We start from the raw sequence: 11,231 nt of genomic DNA, 5'->3' as shown, positions 1-11,231 counted from the left end.
CAGCAACTAAATAATCGACTGCCCACATGTGTATCAAGGCATGAAAATGAAAGCTTGAAGTTACTTGAAGTTACTAATGACAAACTTTTAAATAACTGGAGGATAATAATATTTAACCATACCGAAACCGTATTCAACCATTTGGCATCTTGGAAAAACCTGACATCTTGTGGCTAAGTGGTGCCAAAGTCAGCTATTTGTGACTGGTTTTATGCCAACTTTTGTTGTTGTTGTTCTTCTTCTTCTTCTTCCCCCATCATATATTTAACTGGTTCAAAAGTGATCATTGTGAAGTTCAGCTATGCTTCACTGCTTTGGTTTTCAGCACCTTCTCATACTTTTGGATACAACTTGTTCTCCAAAACTACTGATCGCAAAGGTCTTCGGTTTCTGCCAGCTGGCATCTGAGTCTGCATAGCATACAAACATAACCAGGGATTGTCCTTAAGTAAGATAGATGGAAAAAGTCATTAGGAATAAATATATTTGTATTTGCTGACCCTGAGTGTTACCTTATGCTTGTATTTCTTCAAAATAGGGAAGGCTAAAATAAAGCTTATGTAATATCCAGTAAAGCACCCTTATTTAGCTCGGCTTGTTCTTTATTGCTCTTTATTTGAGATCCAAGGATCAAAATATCAAAACTAGGCAGCATGACAAATCTGCATTAAAGTATAACTTTGTACATTTTGTGCTCTTAAGAAAAATATCATTTTGTACATTTTGTGCTCTTAACAAAAATATCATTTTGGTTGTTAAAGTCATTGGAAAATAATATTGGCCTGGTTCCAGAGTTGGTCTTATCTACACACTCAGAGGGTTCAGTGGAGTCAGGAGTCAGTTAATGACTGCTGATGGACCTGTGGAGTCAGCACCAACACACACCACGATGGACCTATTAACCTCATACAAACTATAACCTGAAGTAGAAAAGCATGCATGCATGAGATCATCTTAGAACTAGACCTTGTTGAAAGTTTGGGGTGGAAAACACAAGCACACTGAATATTAACTGAACAGGTACGATGTGTGCATTTGCAAATAGTTTTCAAATCTTTGTGGATCTTGGCACACGGTTTATGATCTCAAGTTTTAATGAGGTTCAACACTAAAAACTAAATAGAGCTTTTGTTTTTCTTCAATATGTAACATAGTTATACGAAGTCAGTTCACCCATAGCCCTTTACTGGAACAAATCCAATGTCACTAGTATTGTATATTTCAAGTATCCTGAAGAATCATTTACAATGGTGTGCTGTAATTATCAACACTTCAACACATTTTAACAACTTGCATTTACGTTTAATTATTTGGCAAATGTTGTTATCCAAAGTGACTTATAAGAAGTGCAAACAGCTGACGTAACAATGCAAAGTATTTTGAGGAACTGAAAAAAAATCATAAGCTGAAGGACTAGAAATTATTGCAGATTTGGCCGAGTGTTAGACTGGCCTATTTCAAGGGTCATCAACTGATGGACCGCAGTCCAGATGTGGACCCAGCAAAGTATGTCAGCGGATAAAACCACATACTTGAAAAATTACTGTAGCCGAGCCAATGAACATATGGTTATTGCTACAGAAGCATGGATCTTGTAGAAGGTCTTCTGTTGTGACCAATCAAATGTGTTTATGTAAATTATTTAGCTTAAGGCAGCTCATTGGACAAGAGAATAGCTACAGGGCTAGAGACATTAGCTCAGAAAGTGGAAGATTTTCAGACTTTTGTAGATTTTTCATTTTATTTAACCTTTCTCGTCTGAGGATAAGGTACATCGGGGAATAAATGTGGCCAAAACCAGCCTAACTTCACTGAAAGAGGCTAATTGACTGGCATGGTGGATGACCAACCAGAGACTTTTTCCCTTTTCCTTCAACAGATTTTCAAGATTATCTCATTTGCTCACTAAAATTGCTTCAAACAAAGCATTTTAATAACTTTTAAAGACAAGATTGTGCCAACTTTTTTCAGTCCAGTCAATATACCTTACCCTAAAATTTTCATTCAAAAGTAGGTTCTCCCACTAGAAGTGTATATATAAATTATATGAAATAAGAAATATAGAAATATAGAAAAATATAGAAGAATAAAGAAATGGAGACAGCCAATCAGAATGCACCAATTAAGATTCTGAAGCTTGTAATCAGAAATGTGTACAAAATATATTGGATGCTCTGTGAGTCCATGGGTAGGGTGTCTGAGGCTGAGACTACCAAAGTGTTAAACAAATCCTGATTGAATGTATAAATCTGAGAAATCCAAACGAAGAGGAAGGTCTTTAGACCTTTGCTGAAGGAACAGAGACACTTTGGCCCATAGCAGGAAGTTCATTCCACTACTAAGGAGCCTGAAGAAGCAGCAAATCCTCACGTTTTGAGCAGTAGATCTCAGATCTCAGATATCAGGAACCCTGAATGTTTTGAAGTGCAGTTGAAGGAAATTAAATTACATGAAGCTAATGTTTGTTTAAAGTGCATTTGGACCCAATACAATGTTCTAAAATAGAGCTTTGCTAGTCACTGCCAGTGCTGAAGCACTGAGAACAAATTGGCAGTCAGAATCAGTGCATGAATAACACATGCTGAAAATAAGTGGTTCAAATTTGGTAAAATTTAGACATCTACTGTGTTTACTGATAATATTGAGAGTTTATGAAGGATTTTTTCAGGCTTTTGATAAAGCTCTGCAGGTGTTGAAGCACCAAGTGAACCAAGAGTGCTCTGAGGCTCTTATACTCTCAAACTGGGCCTTAGAAAACCATTTAAAAAATCCCATTTCTGTTCACAGTCTGTATTTTATTCAGTGTGTTTCAGGAGAGCTTTTAGAAGCTTTCTATTAACATTAACATTAACCTTAGTTATGTAAACTCCATTAAAAGAGATGCGGAATGAAGTTGCTGCCTCTAAATAAAACTTAAAGAGCATCTTCCTGACTGCAACTTCGATAACAGAAAATGTCAGGACCTCCAGAGGAGACACATCACCATTTGGAATTTGTTAGGGAAATTTTAACTGAAGTCACCTTTGTCCTCCTTTCATTCTGGCTGTGTGGTCAAATATTTTGGATGTTTTATTGGAGAATCATCACTTCATATTCGAGTGTGATTGAAGCAGTCTGAAATCAGGTGTCAATGACTTGAAGTACTTTGTTTCTGGTTCTGCCTCTGGAAAAGATGATCAACAACATCCAAACCTGTAGCAGTATTCTGCTTATATACATACACACACATACCGATCAGCCATAACATTATGTCCACTGACAGGTGAAGTATACAGGTGATGAATATTGATTATCTCGTTACAACAGCACCTGTCAAGGGTTGAGATATATTAGGCAGCAAGTGACCAGTCGGTTCTCGAAGTTGATGTGTTGGAAACAGGAAAAATGGGCAAGCGTAAGGATTAGAGAGACTTTGACAAGGGCCAAATTGTGATGGCTAGATGACTGGGTCAGAGCATCTTTAAAACGGCAGGTCTTGTGGGGTGTTCCCGGTATGCAGTGGTTTGTACCTACCAAAAGTGGTCCAAGGAAGGACAACCGGTGAACTAGCGACAGGGTCATGGGCGCCCAAGGCTCACTGATGCGCGTGGAGAGTGAAGGCTAGTCTGTCTAGTCTGATCCCACAGAAGAGCTATTGTAGCACAAATTGCTGAAAAGTTAAAGCTGGCTATGATAGAAAGGTATCAGAACACACAGTGCATCACAGCTTGCTGCGTATGGGGCTGTGTAGCCACAAACCTATCAGAGTGCCCATGCTGACCTCTGTCCACTGCCAAAAGTGCCTACAATGGACAGGTGAGCATCAGAACTGAACCACGGAGCAATGGAAGAAGGTGGCCTGGTCCGATAAATCACTTTTTCTTTTACATCATGTGGAAGGCCAGGTGTGTGTGCATCGTTTACCTGAGGCAATGTTCTGCTGGGAAACTTTGGGTTCTTGCATTCATGTGGATGCTATTTTGACACCTACCTAAACATTGTTGCAGACCAGGTACACCCCTTCATGGCAACGGTATTCCCTAATGGAAGTGACCTCTTTCAGCAGGATAATGCTCCCTGCCACACTGTAAAAATTGTTCAGGAATGGTTTCAGGAACATGACAAAGAGTTCAAGGACTTGGCCTCCAAATTCCCCAGATCTCAATCCAATCGAACATCTGTGGGGTGTGCTGGCCATCAAGTCCGATCCATGGAGGCCCCACCTCACAACTTACAGGACTTAAAGGATCTGCTGTTAACGTCTTTGTGCCAGATACCACAGCACACCTTCAGGTGGACTCCTTCTAGTGGAGTCCATACCTCGACAGGTCAGGGCTGTTTTGGCAGCAAAAGGGGACCAACACAATATTAGGCAGGTTGTATATATATATATATATATATATATATATATATATATATATATATATATATATATATATACTGAACGCTTTAAATACACTGCAAACACCTTGTATTTAACAGGTTTATTTTGAACACTAGCCTACAGAGCATCTTTGAAAAGTAACACCGCCTCCTCAAACCCATAAATACAATATAATCAACATCGCAACAACTCAACAACTACAGTGACCATGCCTATACATGGGTTTTTGGATGCAATGTGGGAATAGATTCTGGAGAAGACGCCAGTCCATCACAGTGCACCATACACACACACACACACACACACACACACATTCACACCTAGAGCCAGTTTAGCATACCCATTCCACCTACTGGCATGTTTTTGGGAAGTGGCACAAAACTGGAGAACTCTGGAGACTGGAGAACCCACATGGATCTACAGAACCTCCACACAGAAAATAACCCGAGCTAGGGATTGAACTGAGAACTCTGGTGCTGTGAAGCAGCAAAGTTACCTGCTGCTCCCGAGCTAAAATTACATCACATGATGATATTAATTTTCCACCTAAGCAAAAGAACAACTACTTGGATTTCTTTAAGCAATAAATCACTCTCATCAATTCCTTTTTTAAATATGTATGTATTTCTAATAGATAGATAGATAGATAGACAGACAAATAAATAAATAAATAAATAAATAAATAAGGAGATTGGCTGGTAGGTTTTTCCAAGTGTCTTGGAGCATTTGTCATGGCTTGTCTTCAGATGAAACAAAAATAAAAACCTGAAAAATGGTCTAATTTATGTCCTCCTTTTTTTTTTTTAACAAAATACATAAACCTCTGTAACCATGATGCACACATTTGCTTTTATACTGTGTACTGTCCTGATTTATAATTCTTTATACAGATTGGTTGTTGAGCTACACAAGCCAGGTAATGGATATAGAAAATACATGAACAGTTAAATAGACTATTAAGCACAATCAGGGACACAACAGAAAAGAAGGGACAAATTTCTAAAACATGCTAGATGTATGAGGATGCGTGAGCATACGGGGCTCATGGTCATGAAGGGCGCCAATAATTTTGGAGTCGACTGTATATGAGCACCAAATGAATTACATGTACTTTATTGAAACACATTCAGTTGATATGTGAAGCAGTCACAGTTTGCCTTAGCACAGACATGGAGAAGTGTGTCTGAATTGTGTCTGCGATATACATGTGTATATTTAGTGTGTGTGTGTTTGTGTGTGTGTCTGTATTCGCATTGTTCCAGGCTCCTGTATATTACTTGAACTCTTCTGAGGCTGACGTGGGGGGTTCGGATTCTTCCTGACCCTCCTAAAATGAGATGAACACACACAATACCTTGCAATTACCACACATTCTTGTGTTACACTACCCTAATCATTTACTATAGTGATGCTGTGGTGCATTATGGTAACTACAGTACAGTATGATTATTAAACTCTAAAGAATGATACTACAATGATTTTAGTGCAGTATTTCATGGTAACTTATTTACTCCAAGTGCAACATTCAGAAAACATTCTGCTCACCTAAAATACAGTAGTTAGTTGGGACTCTGCTATGGTCAGAACTCATTTCTTTGCTCCATGCTAGCTTTTGAACTTTAATACAGCATTATGCTAGCTTTTGTACAACCCTTAAACTGTGCATACTATAGCTTTATGCTAGCTCTGTAAACTGTGTATACAACCTATTTTCTCACCTATACTTCAGATACAGTGGGGTCCAAAAGTGTGAGACCACATTCAAAATCTGGGATTTTTTTTACTTTTAAAATTGGAAATAAACAGTTTTAGAATGCTGAAATATTTAAAACACAGAAAGTCAGTGTCCAATATCTTGAATATTTAATATTCAAGATTCTGCACTATTTCTAGGTCCCTATTTAAATATAAGTAAATGTGTGATATGGACCATGGTAACTGCTTTATACAAAAGGTCAAATTTTCTTCATGTCTAATCTCTTCTACTGAAGCACATGATCAGACACGTGATCTGATTTGATCTAAATGGATCGTAAGGTTTTGCGCAAACTTGTGGAGTCCAAGCCAGCTCGAGTGCACACTGTCATTAAAGCAAAAAGGGGACGTACCAAACTCTGTACTAACTCTGAAATTCATAGAAATATTTCAAAGATTGCACTTTTATTTACTCAAGTTAATAGTATAATAAAATAATATTATTTATAATGAAAATTGTTGTATTAAATTAGAAAAGAATGCAAAATAGAAGAATTTCACTAGTCTTTTGGACCCCATGGTGTGTTAACATTTTATCAGCTTCTTTGTGTATATATATATATGTGTGTGTGTGTATGTATATATATATATATATATATATATATATACATATATATATATATACACATCTGTAAATACCAAATAAATGCACGCTTTATAGCTGCCTGGCCACTGCAGGGGTGCGTTTTCTTTTTGGAGCATGTCTTTTTCTAATGTTTTATTTAGAAAGGGAGAAAGGGAGGTGGTGTAGATTTTTTTTTTTTTTTTTTGGAATAGGGAAGGTACTTTAAAAAATCTCAGTGAGCGCTCGTTTTGTTTATCATTCTGGCGTTATTTATCATGATAGCTATTCTCTGCCAGTAGCTTGTTTTCTATATTTTTCAGTACATTCACATGAAACTGACAAATCTGGTGTCTGGCATCTTTGATTTATGTTACAGCTCTTGTTTCCCACTGGCACAACAAGCTGACTAAATTTGTTTTTAGAGAAACTTTAATATGTAACAGTAAATTAAAAAAAAAACATTTCTGAAACTCCACTGGTCTTTTTTTCTTTGTAGTTTAAGCAGTTTAATTTTGTTTACTAGAGTGATAATCTTAGTGGTATAACAATTGTACCACAGTAAACATTGTTTCCTCTTGACCTCAAAAACCATGGTTAACTTTTAGAAAGAGACAATGACCTCACTGTACAGCAGCAGTAATTATTGACACACTGTATTGGCTAGTCTGTAAAGAATAATAACTAAAATGCGGAAGAGCATTTGGGATTTTTCTGACTTGTCCTTAGTTGAACTGTAGTTCACTTCACCTTCACTTTATCTAAATCTGATCCACCAGGAAGGGACTTCTGCGGTATGTAGAAGGCCTGAAAAATTAAAAGATCACAAGAGAAATACAATATCAATAAATATTTCATTCTAATTTGAATACTGTATATGAAACAAAAGTATGCTTATCTGGACTTGAAATGAACCATGCAGCTCTTAACCCACTGTGACCTGTTAGCATTTTTTTCTAAATGAAACAGTAACTGTCTACAGGTTCAACTTGTTGCTTCTCCAAGTGAGGAATAAAACATGACCGAGCATGCAGTGATAGAAAAATAACCAGAGGGGTGGTGTGATGAAGCGGAGTTACTGTTACCACTCCAGCGCTGATTATTGTGCAATAAAGCAGTATGTCTTATAGCACAGCAATCTGCCAACTAGTGTGTTTTTTTTTTAATTAAAAAATAACATTATAATTTTTATTCATTTATAGATATAGTTAATGTTGTGGAACATCCATAACACTCCTTTTATTAGTAATTATTTATTATTAATTAGAATTAGTTCTTGTTATCACTTGCTTTCTAACAGCTATAAACAGTCATTCCCTCACTCTTTTCGTCTACCTCTTGAAGTTAATAAGACCAAAAATTATTATTATTATTATTATTATTATTATTATTATTATTATTATTATTATTAAAATAGTGCTTGTCATGCTACTGAGAAGACAGAAAATACAAAAGCCCTCTGTCCTGAAGACTAAAACTCACAGAGCTGATATTGGAGACTCCTTCCATAAATGCAAAATAACCATCTCCTTACAGAAAGTTTTACCATCCCAAATATTGATTATACAACATTTTTTATCAGTCGTAGGTTATATGGACAACTTCCTCTGAATTAGCGGTTACTATAGAAATGATAACATAGAATAAATGCAGTAATATACACCTGTTATTTGAATTACAGCTGCACTATTGTCAGAGCTGCTGTTATTGCTATTTGCTGCTATGTGAACTTTACCACCATCCACTATTCATATCCATATGCACTGGCAATTTACTTCTATTCATTTTTCCCTGTTCTTTCCTTTTCTTATAATTACTCTTTACAATACTGTATATCCCTGTTCATTTTATCGCTGTTTACAATGTTTACACTGTTGACAATGTTTGCACTGCCACTTTAATTTGACACCCCACCACCCTACATCACCACACATCAATTTATTCTTATTTTGTTTCATTTGAATGTTAAATTAATTTAAAATATAATAAGTTAAATGCAAATACTGCATGTCTTTTTGGTTCACTTTTCAAATCCAGGTGACCACATTAGAATAAATGAAGTGGATGAATAAACTGTATAGAAAGCACAAGTTACAGAACTGGTCATGGGATAAAATGGCATGTCAAGCTGAGTGACAAGAACATGTACACACAAAGCACACATACACACCCTTTTTTATTATTAGATGAGCAGTTAGATTATCCATCAGTGTCACTGTTTAAATTGAGCTTGTCTGCTGGTAGCTTTAATTTACCAGTGGGTGGCCAATTAGTCAAAAAAGAAAATCAGAAAGCACAAGTGACCGAGTGCTATACCACAATCACTCACCTTCTTGGCTTGCTGGATTTCTTCTGTAGACTTGGACCTGCTCTTCACCATATGCTTCTGAGGTGACGTTGTCTGAGGAAATAGAAGACTATTTAAAAAGTGTTCGTGGAGGGAATAAAATGTTTTTAATTATTAAATCATTTATAATGATTTTTTTTCCCAATTTCAGACATCAACAGTTTGCCACTGTTTTCTGCAGGAGCTAAACAACCTCATCGTCAGTTTATCCCAAATTGCATATTAATACATAGAAATATTTATTATGTGGAGATGTGTACTTAATAATACAGCATAGTAAACAAAAGATGCCTGTTCAAATACCAGCATACCAGTCCTGTATGGAAAGAAGCAGTTATTTTTTAGAGCCCTCTGCTTCCCGTAAGGTGAAGGTGAACCTCTTCCTCAAAATAAATAAATAAATAAATAAATACTTTTCCAGTTGAGGGTGGAGTCCATTAAAATGTTCTGATTTTTTTTCTTCTTCTAAGGAATCTTCAAACCCTGTTACAGTTTTACGACAGACACCAAAGCAACACCTCAGTTGAACTCTCTACACGCCTTATTGGTAGTCATGCTGGTTCTGTCAGTTATCTGCTACAAGCATCTTCCCTTTTGCGCCATGGTGCATGATGGGTCATGTTAAATGATAAAAGTGTCCATTTCTTGTTGCACATTTAAAATATATTCCAGCACCCAGGGCCTTTTACTGTACTACATTTAGTACATTTGTTTGTATTTCTTAATATGAACCACGGGTCATCATCATCATCATGATGGGTTTTTTTTCACACAAACATTTTCGTCACTTCTTTTAATCTTAGAGATTCAGAACTCAGTATCGACAATAAATACAGGTGGGCTTGGCCTTATGGGACTATGACAAAGTCACAAAGGTGTGCCATAGTGACAGTTTTATAGTAGGTCATTTCTAACATCACATCAGTGTCTTGCCTTGTTAATGATGAAAACACAGAGTGTGTACAGTTTTATTGTTAGAATAATACTTCAATCCATGTTTCAAACTCTTCCCACAACATATTAAAAGCATTTTTCACCATTTTCAGAAAGGTAGGATACAAGAGGCCTTGAGTAATATTAGACTGTGAGAATTGCTTCCCCAGTTTCAGTCCCAGGGTTCAACGTGTACAGACACGCTGATGAGCCCTGGTCTGAACTCATTACATGCAAAAAGAAAAAAGTACTGTACAGTTCAACAAGGTAAAATATAAACAGACCCTTAAAGGTACAACAGTCCTTAATGTCCAATTATGAATCCCAAATGAGTTTTAAAGACTCACTATATCCTATAGGTCCATGATTCTCAAAATGGAGTCATCAGGGGATTCACCAGGGGGCCATGAAGCATAGCCAGGGTGTACGCAGTTTTTATTTTAATTCAGTGGAGGGAAGAAAACATCCCACTGTTATGAAAGTTATTTTATTTAGTCTTATAGTTATTATCCAATTTTAATTTAATGGGTTTAATCCAAACAAAAAGTATAATTTGTGTGTGATTTGAGACACAGCTACTCCTTATGCCAGTTTTAACTGTAAAATAAAAGACATTTTAGCTATTTATTGGAACCATAAAGTTTTTTTCTCAACTTTCCCCACCTAGAACACATATTATACAATTGTCATTAGATTCATGTTGATATTATTTATAGACAGCTTGGAAAATGGTAGGTTCTGATTTCTACAAAATCACAAACCCTCTGGCTTTGGTTCACAGATCCCTGGACACCATTTTGAGAACTATGGCTTACTGTAACTCAACCTATTCTGTATTCCAACTGAACTTGGATGTCTTTTTACCATGCTTACTATAATTCACCGTAGATCACACCTCGCAGGACCCAAATGCTCACATGGGAGAAAAAAAGACAGTTATATGTTTCTGGGTGGTAAATATTGCGTACATGCCATGTAGTATTTTCCTGAAGCCGCTCTGGAAAGCAGCACTGCAAATGTTTTTTTTTTTCTCATGTACATTTTATTGCATAATTTACTGTACTATTTGCACATTATATATATTTATGTATATATGTATATATATGGAAAGGGTGGGAAAAAAATTTACTCTCCCAGAGTTTTAATATCATAATTTATAATCTCAAAGGTATATTGATGAAACAGTTTTCTTTGTCTATGATTCTGGTTAATGAATTTAAAATCAGATACCAGTCCATGGTAATCACAGTAAGAAGGTGAGATAAAAGAGT

General features: G+C 36.3%; 1 protein-coding gene across 6 annotated transcripts in view; it reads right to left on the bottom strand.

Annotated features, from left to right (window-relative positions):
* Positions 1–5,449: 5,449 nt before the first annotated feature.
* Positions 5,450–11,231, bottom strand: part of rgs14a (regulator of G protein signaling 14a) — a 32,911-nt gene continuing 27,129 nt past the window's right edge. For all 6 annotated transcript variants that reach the window (XM_026919916.3, XM_034307619.2, XM_034307620.2 and 3 more), the window contains 3 exons: positions 9,010–9,081; positions 7,431–7,487; positions 5,450–5,690 (listed from right to left, as the gene is read on the bottom strand). The gene's annotated coding sequence lies outside the window, so the exon portion shown is untranslated. The remainder of the gene's footprint in view (positions 5,691–7,430; positions 7,488–9,009; positions 9,082–11,231) is intronic.

Source organism: Pangasianodon hypophthalmus, chromosome 9 (genome assembly GCF_027358585.1).
Source record: "Pangasianodon hypophthalmus isolate fPanHyp1 chromosome 9, fPanHyp1.pri, whole genome shotgun sequence".
NCBI lineage: Eukaryota > Metazoa > Chordata > Actinopteri > Siluriformes > Pangasiidae > Pangasianodon > Pangasianodon hypophthalmus.
The sequence above is the reverse complement of the archived record's forward strand: the minus strand, read 5'-3'. Positions and strand labels throughout refer to the sequence as shown.